The sequence below is a fragment of the Equus caballus genome, chromosome 1 (assembly GCF_041296265.1).
Source record: "Equus caballus isolate H_3958 breed thoroughbred chromosome 1, TB-T2T, whole genome shotgun sequence".
Taxonomy (NCBI): Eukaryota; Metazoa; Chordata; class Mammalia; order Perissodactyla; family Equidae; genus Equus; species Equus caballus.
This window is the reverse complement of record NC_091684.1, coordinates 110,709,058-110,733,395: the sequence shown is the minus strand read 5'-3', so window position 1 is coordinate 110,733,395 and position 24,338 is coordinate 110,709,058. Positions and strand designations below refer to the sequence as shown.

The following is a 24,338-nucleotide window of genomic DNA, read 5'->3' as shown; positions in this document are numbered from 1 at the left end:
AAAGGCAATGCTAGAGGCAAGATGGATAAAACCAACTTCTACACTTAAGGTTATCTTTGAAATATTTATGAATATGTTCAGGAAAAAAGCCTTGACTACTCCGTGCGACAACAATGGGTAGAGTTGATTTTCTTCTAGAACGTCATCATCAATGTTATTACTATTGTTGCTATTATATTATTGTTATTATATAGGATACTGTAGAAATTCTTCTACAATAAAACTTTGAAAACTGTTTTGTTCTTTAAAAATAGTTAATAGAGATTAAAAAAATCTGTGGCTATTTAAAAAGTAACACAAGATGGCGCCAGAGAGCCGAAATGGAGATGGATTTGCTTCCAGGGACTGGAAAGAGACCTGAGAGTAAGGGGGCGGCCTGGGGGTGGAGACTGTTTCTGAGAGATGGCATCGGGGGCGGCGGGGGCGGCGGGGGCGGCGGCAGGCAGCCGTCGCCTTTGCCCATCCTCACGGGCTCATCTCTCCTCACGAAGCCTTTTCACAAGCTTTCCGCAAACTTTTCAGCCGGGGCGCCATCCTCAGAACCTGGAAATCTGTGGAAGCGGCAGACTGGCCTGGAGCAGTAAATGGAGGAAGGAGGAGAAAAAAGCGGGAGGGAGTGGACCGCTTCCTCAGGCCGCTTCTGAGTGAGCATTTGCCCAGCACGGCCCCTAGCGAGTGGATGGCGCCCGAGCCTTTGCTGCCGGGTGGCCGCAGACAGAGAAAGGGGAGGAAGCGGACACCACGTGGGAAGCTGGAGAGGAGAAGGGCTTTTGCCAGCAAGCTACTTCTCCTCTTTGGGCCCCAGGTTTTTCAATTAAAGGATGGAGAACTTGGTTTTTAGGAAATTGTGGTAAAATATACATAATATAAAACTTACCACTTTTATAACTAGAAGGACCTACGACTAGAATATGCAGCTATGTACTGGGGGGCTTTGGGGAGAAAGAAAAAAAAGAAGATTGGCAACAGACGTTAGCTCAGGTGCAAATCTTTAAAAAAAACTTACCATTTTAACTGTTTTTTCTTTTACTTTTTCATGATGGTAAAATATGTAACATGAAATTTACCATTTTAATGGTTTATGGTGTATAGCTCAGAAGTATTAAGTACATCCACATTGTTGGGCAACCCCCCCCACCGTCTCCGGAACTCTTTTCGTCTTGCAAAATGGAAACTCTGTCCCCATTAAACACTACCCCCCGTCCCTCTCCTCTCAACCCCCGCAGCCACCATTCTACTCTGTCTCTGTGAATTTGACTACTCTCGGTACCTCATATAGTGGAATCACGCAATATTTATCCTTCCGTATCTGGCTAACTTCACTTAGCATAATGTCCTCAAGGTTCATCCGTCTTGTAGCCTGTGTCAAAAGTCTCTTCCTTTTTACGAGTGAATAATATTCCTTTGGGTGGATACACCACATTTTGTGTATCGGTTTGTCTGTTGCTGGACACTCGGGTTGCTTCTCCCTTTGGATAATAGTGCTGCTGTGAACATGTGCCTACGCATATCTCTGTGAGCCGCTGCTTTTGGTTCTTTTGGGTGTATGCCCAGAAGTGGATCGAATGGTACTGCTGGGTTTAACTTTTTGAGGGATGTCCATGCTCTTTTCCACAGTGGCTGCACCATTTTACATTCTCCCCAGCAGTGCATAAGGGGTCCAAACTCTCCATAGCTTCACAACGCTTGTTATTTTCTGCTTTTGATTTTCATTTTTGATAATAACCATCTTATTGGGCCTGAAGTGGTCTCGATTTGCATTTCCTGGAGAAATTGGTTTTATGGATTTATTTTGAAGTCACAGACTCTTTCTTCAGTCAAGAGCTTGGGCAGCATGGCCTGGTGGTTCAGAGTGTGGGGTCCGGTGTGTGACAGCCTGAGGGGGATTCCCAGTGCCTTCATGTCCTAGCTGTCTGATGATGGGGAGTCACAGCCGCTCACAGCCTCGATGTCGGTGCCTGTCGGATGGGTTCACGAGAATTCCTTCCACACAGGTTGGTTGGAGGAACTCACATAAGGCCCATAAAGCTGTCTGCCCAGTTCCTGGCGTGCAGCAAGCACTGAGTTAATAGCCCTGTGTACAGAGCCCAGTGTGTAAAGCAGTTTACTGGGGAGGCCCTGAGGTTGAAGTGGCCACGGGAGCCTTCCAGCCCTTCCTCGACGCCCGCCTTTCCCCAGACAGCTGGCATCCTGGCCTGTGTCGGGCATCGTCAGCAAAGAGGAGCCCACTCTGAGCCCTGTGCTAGGCGATTCCCAGCGCCCCTCTCAGTGCTGGAGTCCACACCACCCTTGGAGGTCACTGAGCTGATTCCTGAGACTCCGTTGGGACAGACCAGTGTCACCAGCATCGGCCTAGGCCCTTGGAGCCATTTGAGGCTCGTGGCTCACACTCATCTTCCAGACCATGACACCTGGGCCAGGGTTCCTGAGGACTCAGTTGGAACAGACTGGTTAGGACACTGGGGCTTCCGTGTGCCCGGCTCAGCTTCCTCTGTGGAAGACTCCGGGGGAGGAGGAGTCTGCCGACTCGGGGACTGTGAGCAGTGGGCTTCCTAAAGAGGCCAGGGGTTATTGTTACTGATGGCATGGAGCGAGGCTGGAAGGGAGCGGATGGTCTTGAACTCCATTAAGTGTGGTCACTCTTTGCAGTATGAACGGAGGAAGAAGCATTTTGAAACAGAGAGCAACAAGTTGGCTGAGAAGTCAGGAAGCTGGGAGGAGGGAGGCCAGGGCAGGACACGGGTCCCCTTTTTGTCCAAGGAGCTGGTGACAACTTTGTAGGATGGTTGGCTTTTGGGTCTCTGCCAGGAGGTTTCCGTTTATTGTGCAGGAACAATCTGTACAGGAAGAAAGAGTATCAGTTAGGGAGCAGCAGAAACAGGCCGGCTCTCAGAGGAGCCGAGCTGGGGAGGGCCCAGCTGATGGGGCAGGAGAGGGAGGTGAAGGAAGGGGCCGGCCTGGAGGGAAGGGCCGAGCCCAGGACTGAAGGTGAGATTCAGATGGGCCACGAGAGCTGCCCGAGGTGCTGATGCTGCCAAGACACTCTTCCCGGGGGAAGAGAGTGGCAGTAGAAGCTTCTTTGACCGTTCAGAAGGGCTGGGGAGTGGGGCCTGGGGGACCCCTTCTGGCATGCAACCACGGTTTATTGAGCATGTGAATCAGACCTGCTTTTGGTCCTTAAAGGCCCAGTGGTGAAGCAGTCAGCCTAGACTCAAGTTGGGGTTGAGGGGACTCAAGTGAGGCTGGTCAGGGAGTATAGCCTGGAGGAGGTGATGTGTGAGCTGGGGCTTGAGGGATCTGTAGGAGTTCTGAGAACCTCACAGCTGGAATATAAGGTTTCCTATGGTGGTTGTGTAGGCCTAAGGTGAAGTTGAAGAAGGAAGCAGGGGCCACTTTGGGCTAGGCCTTTTATGTCTGGTAAGCCTTGCTAGGGAGTGTGAGTTTTATCTTGAAGACAGTGAGGAGCCACCAGAGGGTGTGAAGCAGGGGGTGATAGGACATGCCGTTTCAATAAAGGACTCTGTGGAGGCTGGATGTGGGGGCAAGACTTGAGGCAGGGGCTGGTATTGCCCTCCTCCAGACCAGGCCGACTCTATTCCAGGGTCGAAATAGAGGTCAGAGTTAAGTAGCAAGGAGTGGAAAGTGCCCGTTTCCACTGCTAAACTCTAGGGGGCACCATTCTCATGGACCACAGTGAGAATAATACGCCTTAGAATTTCACAGTGCACATCCTGTACAACCGCATGTGGCATCCCTGAGTGAACAGATTGAAGCTTGAAGATCAAGAGGATAAATGATGGAGGTTGATTGAATATGGGGGAAGGAATAGAGAAGAACCAAAGATGATTGCTAGGCTCTGGCTTGGTTACTAGGAATTAGGGGATATTGGTACCATTCACTGAGTCAGAGAAACGCAGAAAGGGGAGCAGGTTTGGGAGACAGGACTGGGACAAACTGGGAAAGCAGAGGGAAGCAGAGGTGTGGCTGTTGACACACAGGCCTGGAGAGCAGGCACTCTTTCTGTGTGGCTCCCAGCTGGGCACATGGTGGCCTCTCGTGACCCCCCCGGGGGCTGATGCAGACTCCTTGAGGCAGTTAGGGTTAGTGTTGGGAATGGTGGGTAGCTTTGGGGTCAAGAGCTTAGAGCAAGGAGAGTAAATGCTACACAAGAGCCCTAAAGGGACATCCTACATTGTTTCCATGGTGACCTCAAACAGACAGAGAACCCATGAGAGTAGCCGGTCATTATGGAGTCACTCATACCCCTTCCAGGACAAATGCCCAAAAAACCCAGGTGGTGGAACTGAATCCATCTCATTTTGTGTGTAGCCAGGCATCCTGAGAAAACTCCAGGACGAGCTTGGGATTTGGTTTCCCAGCCCGAACAGGGCCCCCCAGACTGGGGACACCCAGTTACCACCTCGTTTCCATTCAGGAAGAAGCTCAACCCCACACTTCCCCCGTGGTCAGCCACTCACCGCTCTGCCGAGAACATTAAAAGCATCTACAAAAGAGATGGCAGATTTTGTTGGCCGTAAACCTCAAAGATGAATTTTCCGTTCACATTTTACGAGTGTGGGTTTTAAAGCCTTCCTAATGCAGGGCAGCCCTCTCCAGTGCCCAGAACTCCCTCCTGAGGGGTGATTGGTGTTGTTAAGCCGCCAGGAGAAGACCTCGGACGATACACAGTGACCTAACGTATGGAACTAATAGACGCGAGTATCTTTTCTTTGGATGCAGAGGGAGGATCTTGCCGTCTTCTTTGAGCTTCTTAGTCCATAGAGGGGATCCCCTGTGGGGCACTTGGGTGGGGAGCCCACCCAGACAGGAGATGCTGTGGTCTCCAACAGTATCCAAAGACCTGAAGGTTAGAAGAACAGACAAAATGAAGACATGGGTTTTGAAGGGACCCCTCTGAGTGGAAGGCGATGAGATGAACAGAACTGTAGACCGTTAGGGCTGGGCAAAGCCTTGGGGATCGTTTGCCCCAGTTTGTTAAGGTTACAGTTTGGGCTTCAAAGCCTGATGGCTGAGGCTGCACTCAAGGTTATCCAGGGCCTCAAAGACTTAAAAATAATTCTTTAATTTACAAAAACGAAGTTTCTTTGGTTAAGTGGTGCAGTTAAATAAAACACATGCCTTCATTTGCGGTCTAATAATAACCCCAAAGGTTCCTCCTGTCCTAAATTAAGAAACCTCATTAACGAGCTGGGCTTTTGTTTGCAAGAAGCCACAGAGCAAGGCGTGTGTCCCCTGCTCAGAAGGACAGCAGCAATTACTGCCCATGGCCTGGACAGTGACTTTCCGTGCCTGCTCTGTGCTTGCGAGAGGTGAGAGTCATCAATGAGACGCTAAAGATCCAGCCCCAGACTCAAGTAGAGTTCACTTCTGCATTTCCTGGGCGAGGTGAAGGGGCCTCTTTTTTCTTTTTCCCTCTCGTAACCGGTGGGGGTATATATGCCAACCCTGGAGCAAGGGGCGGATTTGCAAAAGGGTGGGCAGACTAAACCCCAACCATTTTGGCAAAACCGTTTCTCCCAGGAGTGTGTACTCAGCAAGGGTGCACAAGCCCAGATCATAGGCATGCATTTGACTTGCTTTGGAAACCTGGTTCTCCCTCCGTTGGCCTTGTTTTCCGTCAGTTGGAGAATGCATGGTCTGCAAAAGATCTGCTTGGCCACCTTCTGCTCACCTGGCTTGACCTCGGAGTTGGATCGCTCTTCCCTGTATGATCATGGACACTGGTTTTGAAACAAATGCCTGAGCTTCCCCTTTAGGCATGGGCAGTGTTGTTTTCCTCTCTTGGTAGAGGCTGTGTCAGATCTGCACAATGTATATAGAGCCTCTAGCTCGAGGCCTGGCACACGGCAGGGGCCCAGTTGCTTTAGTTTGGGTTCCCTGGAAGCAAATTCTGAGACACTCTGTAAGGAGTTGGGGGAAATGAGACGAATGTTATGGGTGTTATGAGGCCAGCTCCCACTGTGGCAGCTGGAGCTTGATCCCATGGGAAACGAGGGATGTGGGAGAGGATTATTGCATCCGAGGGGTGAGGGAGCTGGGGTATTTATATGCCAACTTGTCAGTGGCTGGTTGAGAGCTGGCCGGTGTTGATTCCTTGAATGCCTGTGGATGTTCTGTAGCTTTGACAGAGCCCTCAAGCAAAGAGATGAAGACATTGGCAGTTGGCAGTCAGCCAGAGCCATGGCCCCCCGGGTACGCGCAGGGCAGGGACAGAAGCTATCATATCATCATATCCTTTCCGTCTCACTTCTCTTATTTTCTGCCTGAGTGTTAAAGTTTTTCCTACAAACTTTTGACCCATTTCCAGCCACCAGTTGTCAGCTGAGATTCTGCTCCAAGCTCAGTATCTTCCCTTAATTTCCCTGGGGCACCACCACACCCTGGCTGTGACATTTGGTTTTCTTAAGTCTCTTGCAGGAGTGAGCTAGAATATGAAAGTGGGTTGCTGTGGATCTCACACGTTCCCTCTGCCTGCTGGGATGTAAGCTGGGAATAGACTGCCTTGATATTTTAAAAACTGCACCCCAAGGGTCTCCACAGTCCTCCAACGGCCTCGATGACCTGGAAGAGGGAGTCAGAGCACACAGCTGGGGTGTTCTCTGCACTCCCAGTGTCCTAAGCCAGTTACAGAACCTTCTGGAAAACATCCTAGGGGCTGGCTGCCCACCTCAAGCAGGCTTTCCATAGCTTCTTCTTGGAGAGTCAAGAAATGTGGTCCTGCCACATTTCTCTCAGGGGAGGGGGTGTCCCAGAGTGGCTTTCTCTGAGCAGACTCCACCATAGGCCCAATCGGAGCATCCATGACCGATGTGTGTGAAGATGCTGTTCTGGAAACTGGGAGCAAGCTCTGGCATGGGTGGTGGTTGCCTCATCTACATGTCTCTGCCTGACCACTGCTCCCTCCTCATTGGTCTGCCTCACCTCTGCTCATGGATAACGACTGCCTTAGGTTGGGCTCCCTCAGAAGTGGACCCTGAGAGAGGATCTGAGTGCAAATGGTTTATTGGGAGTCAGGCCAGGGAAGCGTCTGTGTGGGAGTTGGAGGAAAGACATGGAAGGAAAGGGAAGGGAGCCAAGAGGGCAGGTTGATGAGCCCTTATCTCTGTGGAAGGCTGGGTCACAGTCCCCCTGAGAACCCTGGAGGGATAGTACTGAACACACCACAAAGCCCCTCCATCCAGGGGCAGAGAATTCTTTGTCAGCACCTCCCATCCTGCCAGCCTGCGACAGCGGGCCCCTTGCCCTCAGCATAGAGCCACAGGCAGTCACGGGAGAGGTGCTGGTGTGTTCAGGGATGGTGGGTGTGAGCGACTGTGACTGCAGTCGGAGCCTCTGCAGGTGCGTCCCCCCATGCTTGCCTGCCCCCCTCTTTACACAGAGGAGGAAAGGCGAGAGTAAGAGCTTGTCCAGGGTCACGCTGCTTGCGCGCTGGCCTGTCCTGCCGCAGAGCCTGAGCCATTTTCCTGGTGTCTGCTTCGAGGTGTTGTGTCTGGCCCCGGGCTCTGTGCAGTTGGCCCTCTTGGTCTTGGCCTTGGGGACATCTATTGAGAGCTGCTCTCCTGGGGAGCTCCAGGACCTCCCGCCTGGGCTCCAAAGGGCTGCGTGTTGACACCTCAGGAACACAGGGCGGGGGTCACTGTGAAGCCCACTTTTCCAATGATGTCCTGGGGGATCAGAGGTTGAGAGGTTGCCCAAAGACCCATGGTTGGTGAGGTATGGAGCTGGCTCCTGGGTCATTTGGTTCTCCCAGCAGTGTGTTTTCACTGTGTTGGGGTTTGGTGAAACAGGCACTCCCATCGCTGCTGGATGGGTATAAACTGGGGACATCTCAATGGTGGACAGTATGGTTAATATCTATCAATCAAAATTATGAATGCCCATGGCCATGCACGCAGTAATGCCATCTCTGGGAGGTCATCACGCAGATACACCTGCATGTGTATGAAATGCTTTATATATTTAGCGGGTCCCTGCAGCATTGTTTGTGCTAGTAAAAGATTGGAAATCGTTGAAATGTCCATCAATCGGAGGCTGGCTAACGCAGACATGAGCCACCCATGCAATGCGATGCCACGCAGCCATAAGAAAATGAGGAAGCACGCTGTGAATTTATCTGTTAGAGAAAACCCCCGGGGTAGAACAGTGTGTGCCTTGTGCTGTAAGTTGTGTAAAGAAAGAGCACGTGTGTGTGTTAGATTGCTTATGTGCATCTCTGGTAGGGACCCAAGAAACAGGAGACGCAATGCTGATTGCCTCGGGGTGGGAGATGCGGGAGGCTGGGGGCGGGTGGGAGGGAGACTTTGTAACCTTTAGCATCTTTCAAAAGTCAGATCATATGGATATATTGAATACTACTCAGAAGTAAATAAAATTAAAAAACATTAAATTCGGTGTGTCCTTTTAGTTATGTTGCATTTCACTCTGAAATCCCAATTTCGTCATCTGTAAGATGAGAAATGTAATATTCATTTCAGAGAGTGATGACCCCTATGTCCTTTCCTTTCTAGCACTTATCACCTTACACATTTAATTTTAGGAGCATTGACTTGATCTGTCTCCTGCTCGAAGAGAAGCCTCCTGAGGGCAGGCCTGGGTCTCACCACTGTATCTCTGGGGCATGCAGTTAGTGGGTGCTAAACAAAAACATTTTTTTTGAATGAATAAATGAATGAAAGCGCTTTGCTAATTAGAACATGCTGTTTGTGTCTTTGTTGTTAATCTTTATGGCACCAAACTGCAAGAGGCAGCTGTGCGCAGAGGCTCAGACTGTCTAGGTTCAAATCCCAGCTCTGCCATTTACTAGCTGTTTGACTGTGGGCAAGTCACTTAACCTCTCTGTGCCCCAGTTTCCTCATTAGCAAACTGGGAGATGTCGAAGTACCTAGCACATAGAATTGCTGTGAGGACACCAAAGCACTTAAAACAGCACCTGGCACCCAGTGAGGTATTATTATTTGCCATGACTTGGAAACTTTCCCGTTATAAATACTCATCTCTATGATTGTGGCAAAACTTCCTTCAGGATTTTGGAAGACCTTTAGACGAGCAGGAATTCTTCTTTGCTTGTTTCCACTTTCAATTCTTCCTTCCCTGGAACATTAAAGCGCCTCATTTTCTCAATGGTCTCTCTTATTTTCCCGGAGAAGACCATTCCGAGAACAGAGGCTCCTTAATTAAGATGACAGTCAACCTCCAGGCGACTGGGCAGGGGTTGGAGGGGCTCTTTCTCAACACCTCAGTCTTCACGCAGTGTGGCAGTCCCCCTGCACAAACCCCTGGGCTCCCTGTTCGCCTTTCCCGTGAAGCCACGCCCTTCCCATGAAGCCACGCCCTTCCCAGGTGCCCCAGGTCCAGCTTGCTTGGGGTTTGTTAAAGCGCCAGCTTGGGTTCAGCGTCTCCCTCGGGGTCCTGAGGGAAATGAAGTTGGCCCGGGAGGCCTGGAGAGCCCAGGATGCCTTGGAAAGCAACCCTCTGCTTTCTCTTTGAGCCGGAGTGAAAAGGGACACCTGCGCAAGCTAACTGATTATTATTGTTCAAAATTGTGGTTTGAGTGGCCTTAATGGAGACACACAAAAGACGTGGACAATTGGGGCCTGAACTGCTCAGGGCAGCTCCACAGGGAGTGGGGCTGGATCCACGGGAAGCTCGGCTGAGCCGATCAAAGTGCACTGGGAGAGAAGCTTTCAGGACATTTTCTCAGCATCTGTCCGCATTCTGACGGGCTCCCCGCAGTGGTCTTGGGCCCTTGAGTTCTCTGACAGGTCGGGGGCCTTCCTGCTGCTCTCGCCCTCCTGAGCCCCTTTCATCTCACGGCTTGCACTGCAGCTGTCATACTTCAGGGTGATGCTGGAAAGTTCTCTTGCCGCTGGGAGGCTGGGTGCTAGTGGAAGATGGCTCATTAGTGCCAGGCATTCTCCACGGAGTCGTCTGTGCCCGTTTGAAATGTCTCCTTGAGAAGGCGCAGGCCACCTTGGGTTGGTTCATTGGAACTTGAGCAGGTGGCCGTGACAGTCACACTCAGAGGATGACGGGAGCTCTGCACACCAGGGCCTGGACTCCGAGGCTGCAATTAATCTGCTTTCTTTTCAGGGTCTCTAAGCACATTTGCTTTTCATCCTGTTTCCTGACACAGGATAACATCTTATCACCGTAAAATGAAACTTCACTGTCCCCCCCACCCCCCACGTTGCTCAGCCATATGGGAACAGCAGTACACAAACGCACCGCTGCGTTTCAAAAACTGAAGACAGGACACAAATTGGCAGCAGCTGAAGGGGAGAGAAGAAACCCAACCTCTTCAAACCGTAGGATTTGGCTCCGTATCTACTGGATCCTGGGGCAGGATGGAGAAAGAGCCAGAATGTCTGACTTGGCTGTTTCCTTTTGCTTTGAAGTCCCCATACCCCGGGGGTCATGACAAAGAAAGAAAAAGAATTTCCAGAGCTTGATCTTCCGAGTTAGGAAAGATCCCAAACAAACAGACAGATACTCCTTCTGGTCCCCTCTGTCCACACGCACCTCCTAAAAGCAACACAGAAGTAAAGGCCACAAATGGGTAGGTTGTAGGCTGTATCCGGCTGGCTGATGTGGCTTGTTTGGCCCACATTGTATTTTTTTTATTGAAGTATAGCTAACATACAATATTTTATTAGTTTCAGGTGACAACGTAGTCATTGGACATTTATGTACATTACAAAATGATCACCTTGATAAGACTAGTTACCATCTGTCACCTTGTTGTTGACTATGTTCCCTGTGCTGTACCTTACATCCTCATGGCTTATTTATTGTGTGACTAAAAGTTTGTACCTCTTAGTCCCCTTCACCTCCTTTGCCCTCCTCTCCCCTCTGGCAACCACCAATTTGTTTCCTGCATCTATGAGTGTTTCTGTTTTGTTCCATTTGTTCATTTGTTTTATTTTTCTCAGATTGTACATTTAAGTGAAGTCATATGGTATTCTTTTTTGTCTCTGCCTGGCTTATTTTATTTAGCATCATAACCTCTGGGTTCATCCACATTGTCACAAATGGGAGGATTTCACTCTTTTTTATGGCTGAGTAATATTCCATTGCGTATATACACCACATCTTCTTCATCCATTCATCTATTGATGGGCACTTGGGTTACTTCCATATGTTGGCTATTGTAAATAATGTTGCATGAACATAGGGGTCCACATATCTTTTCAAATTAGTGTTTCATTTTCTTCAGATAAATACCCAGATGTGGGATTGCTGGATGATATGGTAGTTCTATTTTTAACTTTTTGAGAACCCTCCATACTGTTTTCCGCAGTGTCCACCAATTTACGTTCCCACCAACAGTGCACAAGTGTTCCATATTCTCCACATCCTTGCCAACACTTGTTACTTGTCTTTTTGACAATAGCCATTCTGACAGGTGTGAGGTGATATCTCATTGTGGTTTTGATCTGCATTTTCCTGGTGATTAGTGATGTCGAGCACTTTTTCATGTATGTGTTGGCCATCTGTATATTGTCTTTGGAAAAATATCTATTCAGGTCCTCTGCTCATTTTTATATTGGATTGTTTGTTTTTTTTGATATTGAGTTTTATGAGTTCTTCATATATTTTGGATATTAACCCCTTATTGGATATATCATTTGCAAATATATTCTCCCATTGTCTTTTTGTTTTGTTGATGGTTTCCTTTGCTGAGCAAAAGCTTTTTAGTTTGCTGAAAGCTTTTCCTCTAAGATCAGGTACAAGACAAGGATGCCCACTCTCCCATTCTTATTCAACATGGTGATGGAAATCCTAGCTACAGCAATCAGACAAGAAAAAGAAATAAAAGGCATTCAAATTGGAAAGAGATAAGTAAAACCGTCATTATTTGTAGCTGACATGAAACTATATATAGAAAACCCTAAAGGCTCCACCAAAAAACTATTAGAACTAATAAGTGAATTCAGTAAAGTTGCGGGATATATTATAGAAATCAGTTGCGTTTCTATACACTAACAACAAACTATCAGAAAGAGAAATTAAGAAAATAATTCCATTTACAATCGCATCAAAAAGAATAAAATACCTAGGAATAAACTTAACCAAGCAGGTGAAAGACCTGTCCACTGAAAACTGTAAGACACTGATGACGATACAAATAAATGGAAAGATATGCCATACTTACGGATTGGAAGAATTAATATAGTTAGAATGTCCACACTACCCAAAGCAATCCACAGATTCAGTGCAATCCCCGTCAAAATACCAACAGCATTTTTCACAGAACTAGAAAAAAGAATCCTGGGGCCTCCTGGTGGCATAGTGGTTAAGTTCACACACTCTGCTTCGGTGGCCCCCGGTTCGCAGGTTTGGATCCCTGGGGAGGACCTAGCACTGCTCGTCCAGGCATGCTGTGACAGCATCCCACATAAAAGAGAGGAAGACTGGCACAGATGTTAGCTCAGTGACAATCTTCCTCAAGCAAAAAGAGGAAAATTGGCAACAGATGTTAGCTCAGGGCCAGTCTTCCTCACAGAAAGAAAAAGAAAAGAATCCTAAAATTTGTATGGAATCACAAAAGACCCTTAATAGCCAAAGCAATCTTGAGAAAGAAGAACAAAGCTGGAGATATCATGCTCCCTGATTTTAAATGGCACTACAAAGCTATAGTAATCCAAACAGTATGGTTCTGGCACAAAAACAGACACATAGATCAATAGAACAGAATAGAGAGCCCGGAAATAAACCCACGCATATATATAGTCAATTAATTTATGACAAAGGAGCCAAGACTATACATCAGAGAAAAGACAGTTTCTTCAACAAATGATGTTGGGAGAGCTGGACAGATATATGCAAAAGAATAAAACTAGACCACTATCTTACACCCTATACAAAAGTAAACTCAAAATGGATTAAAGACTTAAATATAAGACCTGACACCATAAAACTCCTAGAGGAAAATGTAGGTAGTACACTGACGTCAGTCTCAGCAATATCTTTTTGGATGTGTCTCCTCAGGCAAGGGCAACAAAAGCAAAAATAAACAAATGGGACTACATCGAACTATTTTGTTAAAAAATTTGAACCAACATTTAAACATTGGGGGATTTCAAATAATAATCCAGAAAATCCGGAGTCCCTGGCCACGCTCATAATTGCAAAACCAGATGGAGCCACAAAGTTGAAGGAGCTCGAAGCTTCTTCCCACCCCATTCCCTGTTGTCTTAACTGATCTCTGACCCCTGGGGGCACCTGAGTTTGCCACCTCTGACGTAAAACACCTGGCCACCAGCTGTTGTCACAGTGTTTTTCTGGATGAAGCTTTCTGGAGCAGTGGGGTATGGCTCTAGTATTCTTAGATTCTCCTGCTCCAGATTTCCTCGATTCCCTTGACTGGTTTTATTAAACATCTTTTTGTATTTGTGTTAAGCCTGGCAGGTAAGCTTCCGTTTGAGTGTCTCTGCTAAGACCCTGTCTTAATGAACTTTGCTATTTGATTTTAAATTATGCTGCTTTGTAAATTTATGAATGTTCTGATTGAATGGTTTTGAGAAAATGGGAGAGTGTAATTGCGTAGATGTGTAAACTATGGCATTTTCTTTCAGTTTGTAATTGAAATTTCAGATTTGTTCTACAGCCTTGAGCTGTGTCAACTTAGTAACTTTTTTCAAGGAATTTGTCTATTTCATGCAAGTTGTGTTTATTGGCATAAAGTTGCTCATAAAGTTTCCTTATTATTCTTTTACTGTTTGCAGATCTGTAGGGACATCCTCTCACTGGTTTCTGATATTGGAATTTGTGTCCTCTTTCTTTTTTAGTGTTCAATCTAACTTAATGGTTCTTAAGATACCTATTGTTTGGCTATGTCCGTGTGTCCTCATAGACCGTCTGTACCATTCTAGGTTCCCTCAGTTGCCTCCTTTATCCTTAAGGCACCAGCCACCTCCTGTACCATATTGGAGACACCAGTGGGGCCAACCAGTCACCTGCTCTCAGCACTGGGCCCTGCCCCTTCCCTCTGCCATGTAGCTGGGCCAACCAGCCATGTGCTGGGAGATTCCACGTCTTCTGCCATTTTCGGCATGAATAAATGGAAGCACCACCGTCGTTAGGGCTCAGGCATCTGCAAGTTCAAAGGAAGTTCACCTTGTGGGGCGAACGTTGACTAATGGGAAAAAGAGACAGGCGTGAGCTGACCAGGGCTGGGACCAGGGTGCGGTGAATGAGGCACTGCAGGCTCAAAGCAGGGAGGTGCCCAATCAGGGTCACACCTGTCCTCCGGGCTCTTGCTGCCTCACCCCTCCTCGCCCCAGAACTGGCAGATAAACGCCCCTCCTTCCTTTCTTCACGGGCTCTCTGCGGGCCGGTCTGTCCTGCAGCGCATCTGCATCTCTGAGCTAACAACTGTTGCCAACATTCTTTCTTTCTTTTTTTCTTCTTCTTCTCCCCAAAGTCCCCCAGTACATAGCTGTATATTCTGGTTGTGAGTGCCTCTGTTTGTGCTATGTGGGACGCTGCCTCACATGACCTGAAGAGCTGTGCTAGGTCTGCGCCCAGAATCCACAGTGGCAAAACCCTGGGCCGCCGAAGCTGAGTACGCAAACTTAAGTGCTACGCCACCAGGCTGGCCCTTGAATTTTTACCTTTTAATAAGATGTTGTAATAGGAAAAAAGATCACTTAATTCTTATTTTTTGAGAAAGAAGTAGAGTCGTTAATTGGATGTTCACAGGCTGAATGTGCTGTTTTCTTTGATCTATATGTCTTTTAAAAAAAAATTGAGGGACCACTTAAGAATCAGGCAATTGCCTGTAAAAACCTAGATTTTTGACTTCTTTTGGGACGCTGGAAGATCTGTCAATATAGGCCAACAGTTGGCTGGAGCTGGGCATTGGCTGCCCTCTTCAGATGGGGTGGGCCTGCACACCAGCTGGATGTGGTCCCCGCGCTCCACAGGGACGAATCGCTCCACACGTGACCCCTCCCCCCTCATTTATGGAGTACGCGTGGCTCCTTGTAGCCATCAGAGTTTGAAATCTCCAAGAAAGGGACATTCAGCCAGAAGTCCTGTTGGGATAGCAATGGCTTCTTAGAAGCTTATACAAACTGTGGCTGGTGACCTATAGGTTTCTGAGTCGTCTGGCCCAGTTAGAAGTGTTCTGTGATGGATGGTGGGGGTCAGAGCAATAGCATGGAACACAGGCCAAGACGCCCCCTGCGTGTGCTGGGAAGACTCTCCCTAAGAAAGCGACAGTTTCCTGAGAGCTCCTGCAGCGTGAGAGAGAGGGACTTTGGCAACAAAGCTTCTGAGAATTAGAATATGTATATACATATATAATATACTATATACTAGTGAATATGTATATACATATATAATATACATACTATATACTAGCATATATGTATTATACTATATACTATTATATAATTATAATATATACTGTATATAATATATTGTGTATAAATAGTATATATAATAGTATACATAGTATTATATGTGTGTATGGGTGTGTGTGTATATATATATATATATATAGCATGTATATAGTATTGTGTGAATTCTGTGATGCCCCGTGGAGTGTAAGACACTAAACCACGGGTTCCTGGTTGCAGGTGTGAATGGCTGGCCAATAAAGTGATGCTTATTTCAGGATGTGCTACATCCCGTCTCTTTGTCAGTCTCCCTCATTTTCTTCCTCTTCTTGGTGTCAGTCGCTAGGTCCTGGCTGTCTCCCATCTCTACATGATCTACAGCAACCGAACTGGGTTGTAGAGAAACAGCATGTGGAAACGAGCAGATTATTCCGTAGCTTCTTTCGTCTCAATGACTGACACCGCCCCCTTGCCGGTGAGTGGTACTTTCATATTTTCAAAGTGCTCTCAGCTCTTTCATCTCATCAGATGCCTCCAATAGACCCTGAGTGGGATAGAGCAGGCAGACCCTCGACTGAAGATGGAGAGTGAGTCACAGCGAGGCTATGGGATTTGTCCTGCCCTGATCAGCAAGGCGGTGGAAGAGCAGGGACTCAGGCCCAGGTCTCTAGTGTTTTCCCACTCAACTCCCAACTTGTCACCGGGGGACATTATCCAGCTTTCATTCTTCAGCTGGGACTGATGGAAGCAGTACTTTTACAAATGGGATGCAACACAATAGTGAAATCAATTTAACAGGTGCAACCAGTTTTTACAAATGAAATAGAGCAGAATAGATAATATCAAAGCATGTCACATGTAAAGTTAAGTCTTGCTGGTACAACTTAGGTGTAAGTCTGCTGCTCTTTCGGGTTTCCCAGGCTCTAGCTGCTGCTTGGTAGGGAACAGAGTCACATCCCTTTAGACATGGGTGTGGATGCCGCGAAACCTCATCAGGTGCCTCCGTTGGAGTTTCCAGGAGGTTAGATTTCAGTGACAGGTTGTTGGCACGTGTTGCTCTTGCACATCTGACAATCAGGACAGAAATGCACCTCACAGATGCTGGGACTTCCATGTGCCTACGATATTGGACTAAAATAAAATTACAACCGAAAAACAAACCCAGGAAGATGGGGTGGCCCTGCCTAGGAAGGCTGGAGCCAAAAGGGCACAAGCTCCTAGGTCCTGGCACAGTGCTAACATATGATTTTAGAGAGAGTAGCATTTTAATACTCTGCTCTGCACATTTGACAAGTAAATGCATGGGCCTCAGGGCAAACAGGTGGAAGAGGCTGTGCTGGGCAGAAACTGGGGGCAGGAAGAGGGCAGAAGCGGATATAACGCAAGGAGTAAACGTGACTTACAGCTGAGGAGGGGGACAAGGTCAGTCCTGAGAGGCTGTCTCATGACCAGGGCAGTTGTTAAGAGGTGGGGGAGTATAGGACAAGTCAGGGCACAGTGACCACAAAGAAGGGGAGGGTGTTGAGGAGCTGTTCCTAACAGGCGCTGCCCACACGGCTTACAGGCGGTTTCCATTGAACGTCTGGACAAATGACTACGAGTGTGAATGATTAAGTAGTCAATTTACATTGGGTCATTGAGAAAAACCAATAAAATGGGAGCCAATCAAGAAAGGTGTTTAATAAATAATAAATATGCTTTTACCGTGGAGCACTCTTTCTAATTGATTGCCTGTTTGGCTAACTTTTCTTGCTGATGTCTAGGGAGAGACTCACAGACTCATAAATCATACTCAGTCAAAGGGAGAATATTCATTTAAGGATCTAGTAGGTTCCATCTATGGCTTTTACTGCATATATCAAAGTTTTTTCGTCTGTTGGATAATACCTCCGGAATGAAAATGGAAGTCAATGGGAAACTGAGATGATTTACAAATATTTGTTTTACATGAAAAATTTTCAATTGGCAACCTAAAAACATGGTGACAATGAAGTGAGTAACAATGGCGAAGTGATGATGGTGTATAAAAAAGGAAAAGCAACAGTAGAAGAAGAAACATAAAATGGCTTGGGATCTATAGAGAAGTAGGGGCTGGGGGTGGGGAGACAGGAGCAGGCAGATGAGAGAGAGACACACTCCTGCAGACCAGAGAAAGGGCATGATTTCCTGGAGACCTCAACCTTGTCCTTTAAGCCTCTTGATAACTCTCTCCATCCAGCATTGAACTCCCTTGGTGGGAACCCCATGGCTCCCAGGAAACTTGATTCTCCTTGATCCAATCTGACTTATTAAACTTGGGTTCACATACCTAACAGTAAATATTTTTATCTACATAAAGATATATTAAAATGCATAAATAAATATGTAAATAGTGATAAATCTATAAAACGTACTTATGTACACACACATACTCTACAGACCCCAAACAAGCACAGGGCTCTTAAAGAAAGGACAATAATGGTGTTGCTGGCCACATATGCACACGTGGCCTGTGACACCAGCTTCTTCTACTCTCAGTTGTATTTTCCTCCCCTGTTGACCTCCTGGCTGGCTTCCCTTCCTGTGGTACACTGAGCCCTCAAGACGATAATGGTGGGGCTGATCAGGAGAAGGCCATGGTCATGGTTGGACTGAGGAGAGGGCTGGGAGATGGTGGTCAGTGGAGTGTTGAGTCAAAGCAACGGGAAATAATAACCCAGGGTGCTTTGTAAGGAGAAGATCCAGAGAGGAGCGGAGAGACCAGTGCACGTGCTGCATCAGTTCAAAGGAGTCCACACCCACACCCTCTCACTCTTCCTTAGATCTGAGAGGTGCTGTAGATGGGCCCTGAGGGGCAGGAGCCTCTGGAAGATGCTCCAGGCGACAGCTGGTGTTTGCCTCTCAGAGGATCTGCCAAGGAGAGAAATATCTCCATGGAGATTTTCCTGCCTTTGCCTCCATGTTGCCCCAATGGCCACAAAGTTGAAATATGCCTTTATTGATAAACTAAAGGAAAGGGAGAGAAAGGTAACTATCATTACACCTGATGGGTCAAACCCATCTCCAACCTCTGTCTGGTCAGCTGCTTAGGGGAAGGGAGAATTCTTGAAAGATAAAGCAACATATGAGACTGTCCCACCAATGCCATTAAGCCAGAGGACCTGAGGAGCCAGGCCTTGCTGGTCTTGGGGTAGGTGGCCACTGGGAGATATGACAATTGAATCAAGGCTCTGGTTAATTAAACTCTACAATAACCCCTGGACATGTTTCAATGACGTGTGTCTGGGTTTCAGCAGCATCAGCCTCTGGGATGTAAATTGCACAGTCGCGTGGCCAGAAGCATCCAAGTTGGTTAGACCTTCCTAGGGGGATGTCCAAAGGTGACTTCAAAATTTCTATCTAGCGTGGGTGGCTTTGGGACAGCAATCAGGTCGGAAGGGGTTTCTTTTGAAGCTGTATTCATATAAGTGTTGCTCAGACTGAGACAGCCTCAGTGGCCCTCATCAGAGGTGGTGATGGTGGTAGAGTTGATGGACACTTGGGGTGTGTGACTGGGGTACCCCCACTCCCCAGCCACTACTAGCTGTTGCCATCAGAGTCAGCCAACTTCAATTTGAGGAAGATCCCTGATACCCAGATTAGGGGTGGACAAATCCCAGGGTCAGTTTGAGAGAGGATTATGGCCACTGCATAGCTTCACTTTACAAAAAGTTCTGCCTCAAAGTTTTCCTTCTCTACTCCCCTCTTTCCCACCACATTCTGTGCGCTGTGCACCCTTGTACCGCCAATGCTGCCCATCCTCCTGAATTTCCACCATAATCTTGCCAATGGCATGTTTTGGCCCATTTTCTTCACACAAGAATGATATTGATAGACAGTTGGTTTTTAGCCAACATTTGTCACCATCTTTGTGTCTGCAGCCACCACCTGGACACTGACACTGACGCTCAGAACCTTCTGTAATTAATCAATAGTTCATTCTTGCCTGAGGTCCTTTTAGTTTGAGAATTCTTAAGGCTCAACCTTCTCATGTGTAGTTGAGGAAACTGCTTCTCAGGGAGGTTAAGTGACTTTCTTTCGGAAACACAGGCATTTAGGGAGGACAGCCTTTTATATTAATATATGAGATTATATGAAAATGCACTCTGGGACCTCATTATTCTCCATTGTGTGGAATTTGGTAAGAGGTGGTAAAGTGGGCCTGTGTGGTCTGCCCAAATTCCTTTCCCCTCTGGGTAATGGTGCCCAGATTTCCTCGGAGCACTTCCCTTCTCCCCCGTGTATGTGGGCTTCTTCAAAATGCCCCATCCAATCCTGGATAAAGGGTGGGCACATGACCCAGGCTGCACTGTCCGACTGTCTCTTTGCGAACCCTGAATCCTGAGTGGGAGTGACACATGAGGCGGGAGATGTTTGCTTTCCATATTTATCTCAGCAGTGGGGCCCTGATGAGCTATCCATCAGGCCCTGCTCCCCTTCTCCCTAGAGAGGGTCTGGTTTCCACCTTTCTGGAACTGATAAGGCAGCTCTACATTGCATCCTGCAAGCAACAGATCTTTCCCAATCTTGCCTCCCAATCTTTCCAACAGATCCCATTTACTTAAGAGAGGCGGTTTTCGTTGCTTGCACCAAGTACCCTAACTGTACAGTGGCTATCCTGAGTAATGGAATTTTAAAATGCAATCGCTGCCCTGGGTTGTGCTTCATCATGGTGTTCAAAGGCAAGGTGGCTGAGCATGGAGATGGCCAGCATCATGGTCTGTGTCATGCATCCATGCTAGATTGTCCCGCACTCTCTGAGCGTTCACCGTTTGTGAAGACAGTGCCCCATTCAAGATCCTAAGCCTCTTTTAGCTAACACGGAGCCCCTGAGGCATGAACAATGCCTAAGTTTATTTTCTTAACATCTACCTTCGGCTTTCTCAGATTGAAAAGCCCTTCCCTGCTGTCTAATTCCTTTGGCTAAATTCAAATTTTAGCTTTGACTTTGTTTGCTTCCACCCCTTTCTGGTCAGTTTGGTGCGGTAACTCAATCACTTACGGCTGGAAGCCCTCATTTGTTTTCTCAGAAGGCTTGGAATGAGGGGAGAGAAGAATGAGTCCAGGAATGGTTTGTGACAGACATTAGACCTCTGAGCTGCACGAATCAGACACTGCTTGCAGCAGTACAAATGTGGCTGAGTGGTCCAGACGTGGCCGAGTCTAATTCTAACCTGCCTGGAGGGGGGATTAATGACTCGGGATGTAGTCTGGGTCTGGCGGTATAAGGCAGGCCTTATTGATCGTGATCTTGGATGCTTTTGTCAGTTCCTTGCTCTCACCAGTGCTCCTGATAATGCGCACTGGGGCGTCTACTCAAAGTAACACTGGACTGAAGAAGCAAGGAGCTGGAGAAAGGACTTCCCCCAGCTCCCGCTCCAATGTAGAGATGCGCTCAGAAGCCACCTTCCCTCCTCTCTCATCTTCCTCTCTAACACACGAAGGTAGGGCTGGCTCCTGCCCCTGAGCTCCAGAGGGCAGGAGGCCCAGCAAGTTCTGGGGTCCTGTGCTGTACTTTGGAGGGATCAGGCAGAAGAGTGAGTGCCAAGATAAGTTGTTGGAGAAGGGTTCCGTGTAGGTAGTGCATTTGGGCACATGTAGAATTCAGGCCTACCAAAAAAGGTGGGAAAAGTTATTCTAGACAGAGATGGATGCCAGCGAGTTATACGGTTATTTGGTTGTACTGTCTCACATTGTTCTGTATAATTTTCTATATTCCTTACAAAATTATTACAATTTTGAAAGCAGAGGTCTTAGAATGACTCTTCCTCAGTGTCTTCCAGCATGGTGATGGACACGTAGAATATGCTAGATAAAGACTTGTACATTAATTGGCTGCACTTTATTCAGATGGTGAAATGTCCTTCCCTCTGCTCACAGCTGACCTTTACACTGACCTGTTGGGGACAAGCTGCAGCCAGGAAAACCGTGAACTGATTGCTTTTCACTCCAACAGTTTCTACAATATGGACCAGGAGCGTCTATCTATTATAGACCGATATAGAATTCTGCTTCTTTTCCCTTTCCCTCGCTGAGCAGCTGTCTCGTGCCTCTGACTTCAAGTCAGTTGCTGGGCCTCAAATTTACTGGGTGAGTCCTCAGCAACCTCTGAATGATTCCCAGTGAGCCGGTCACCCTGAACGTGATTTTGAATTAAAAGTTCACCTATTGCTTGGAAGGAACATGACCGTCATGGGCAGAGAGGCAGAGAGGATGAAACGGTGGAGGCTGGCTCCTGGTGGCGGTTGGGGTGGGGCATGAGATAGAAATCTTTCCAGCTAGTGGAAGAGCAGAGCTCAGCATATTAATATTTCACTTTGATGCTCATCTAAGATTGTGCTGCAACCTGGAGTTCTCTGATTCCTGGGATGAGCTAGCAGGTGGTAGGCTTTTTAGTGTTGATATGTTCGATTTAGAACATGGGAGATGGAAACAGACCCAGAAAGCCACCCTGAAGAGTTGTGGGCTGATGGGCAGATCTGAGCCCTCCTTAAATCACCCTGTGATGGACTCTGTTTGCCCTCTTGTTGTAGGGCTCAGCACTAAGGAAGTGGAGATTTCTCCTGGAAACAAGAATTTCACTTATTAGGGATTTAATTCTTAAGTATTGCCCTCTCTGAAAAACCTCTGCTGTGGGGATAGGAGGATAACGTTGTTGTCAGTGCTTAGTACCTCAAAGTGAATTAATTTATCAAATCACTTTTATTCCTTCGCAGGGCAGAAGGATGGTGGGAAGTGGAGGGAACAGAGGGAAATGATGGTTTATTAAGGACCTATGATGTGCCAGGCACAGTGCCATGAGTAGGACCCATCTATCTCATTTTTTTTTTCAGGAAGATTAGCCCTGAGCTAACATCTGCTGCCAATCCTCCTCTTTTTGCTGAGGAAGACTGGCCCGGAGTGAACATCTGTGCCCATCTTCCTCTACTTTATTCATGGGATGCCTTCCACAGCATGGCTTGACACGTGGTGCATAGGTCCACACCCAGGATCCAAACTAGTGAATGCCAGGCCACCAAAGCAGAATGTGTGAACGTAACTGCTGCGCCACTGGGCTGGCCCACCATCTATCTCATTTGATCCTTATAACTTAGTGAAAGAATTTTTTTGACCTTGGAGGAAGAGGGTTGAGTTAATGACACCTCATTGTTGGTCAGTGCAATGTCCCTTTCTTGTTTCACTCATTTTTATACCTGTTTATCTTATTCTCTCTGTCCATTCCCCAATCTTCCTAATGGCAACCATTCTAATATGTTTGATGTATGGGCTTTTATTTGGACTTTTTTGAGTGCTTATATTTTAAATCTACACAAATGGTGTGGTAGATATTGTTTCATTATTTTTTTTGCTCACCGCTATTTAAAAAACTCTTTATTATGGAAAAATTTCCAACATTTTAAAAACTAGAATGGTACCATGAATTCCAATGTACCCATCAACTAAAGTCAAATGTAAACTTAAAGCCAATTTTGTGTCATCTATGCCTGCACCCATTTCCACTCTTCACAGATTACTCTGAAGGAAGTCCCAGAATCATACTATTTCATCAAGAAATATTTAGGATGGACCTCTAAAGTATAATCATTAAATCATATTATAATACCTAAAAATTAGAAATAATCACTTAATAGCTTTAACTATTCAATCAGTGTTCAAATTTTCCCAATTGTCTTGTAATTTTTTTAGTTGTCTGAATCAAGATTCAAATAAGATTTATACATTGTGATTGGTTGATGTATCTCTTAAGTCTCTTTTAATCTATGGGTCTTCCCTCCATTCCTAAAAATGTATTTGTTGACGATTAGGTCATTTATCTTCATAGAGTTTTCCACAGTCTAGATCCTGCAGACTGTAACCCGTGGTGTTGTTTATATGTTCCTCTGCCCTTTATGTTTCCTGTAAACTGGTAGTGAGATCTAGAAACTTGGTCAGATTCAGGTTACATTTGGTTTTTTGGCAAGAAACACTTCATAGGTGGAGTTATGAACTTCTTTCAAGAGGCATCCACATCTCAACAACAAAAAAATCGAAAACCCAATTCAAAAACGGACAAAAGGTCTGAACAGAGATTTCTCCAAAGAAGATATACAGATGGCCAACAGGTACATGAAAACATGTTCAGCATCATTAACTATCAGGGAAATGCAGATCAAAACTACAATGAGATATCACCTCACTCTGGCAGAATGGCTATAATGAACAAGACAGGAAACAACAAGAGTTGGAGAGGATGTGGGGAGAAGGGAACCCTTGTTCACTGCTGGTGGGAGTGCAAATTGGTACAGTCACTATGGAAAGCAGTATGGAGTATCCTCAGAAAATTAAGATCTACTATATGATCCAGCTATTCCATTGCTGGGTATTTATCCAAAGAACTTGAAAACACAAATGCATAAAGATACGTGCACCCCTATGTTCACTGCAGCATTATTCACAATAGCCAAGACTTGGAAGCAACCTAGGTGCCCATGAAGGGATGAATGGATAAAGAAGATGCGATATTTATACACGATGGAATACTACTCAGCCATAAGAAGTGATGAAATCCGGCCATTTGTGACAACATGGATGGTCCTCGAGGGTACTGTGCTAAGTAAAATAAATCAGAGGCAGAAAGTCAAATACTGTATGATCTCACTCATAAGTAGAAGATAAAAACAACGACAAACACATAGAGACAGATTGGATTGGTGGTGACCAGAGGGAAAGGGGGCAGGAGGAGGGCCAAAGGAGTGATTAGGCACATGAGTGGTAATGGATTATCATTAGTCTTTGGGTGGTGAACATGATGTAATCTACACAGAATTCGAAATATGTTATGATGTACATCTGAAAAAAAAAAAAAAAAAGAGGCACCCAGTGTCTGGTTGTCTCCCTTTGTGATGTTACCAGTATTAACGACCAGCATCTAGGTCCACGAATTCATTATGGGCTTTAAAATGATGATCAGCTAATTCT

At 46.6% G+C, this 24,338-nt stretch overlaps 1 long non-coding RNA gene across 2 annotated transcripts in view; it reads left to right on the top strand.

The window, feature by feature from the left end:
• LOC138924110 (uncharacterized) overlaps positions 1-24,338 on the top strand; it is a 93,012-nt gene that overhangs the window by 45,723 nt on the left and 22,951 nt on the right. The window contains exons 2-3 of one of the 2 annotated variants that reach the window (XR_011438764.1): positions 15,702-15,837; positions 22,214-24,233. This is a non-coding gene — a long non-coding RNA (uncharacterized lncRNA). Of the gene's footprint in view, positions 1-15,701; positions 15,838-22,213; positions 24,234-24,338 lie in introns of those variants that run through there. The other variant, XR_011438763.1, reaches the window with a different exon arrangement.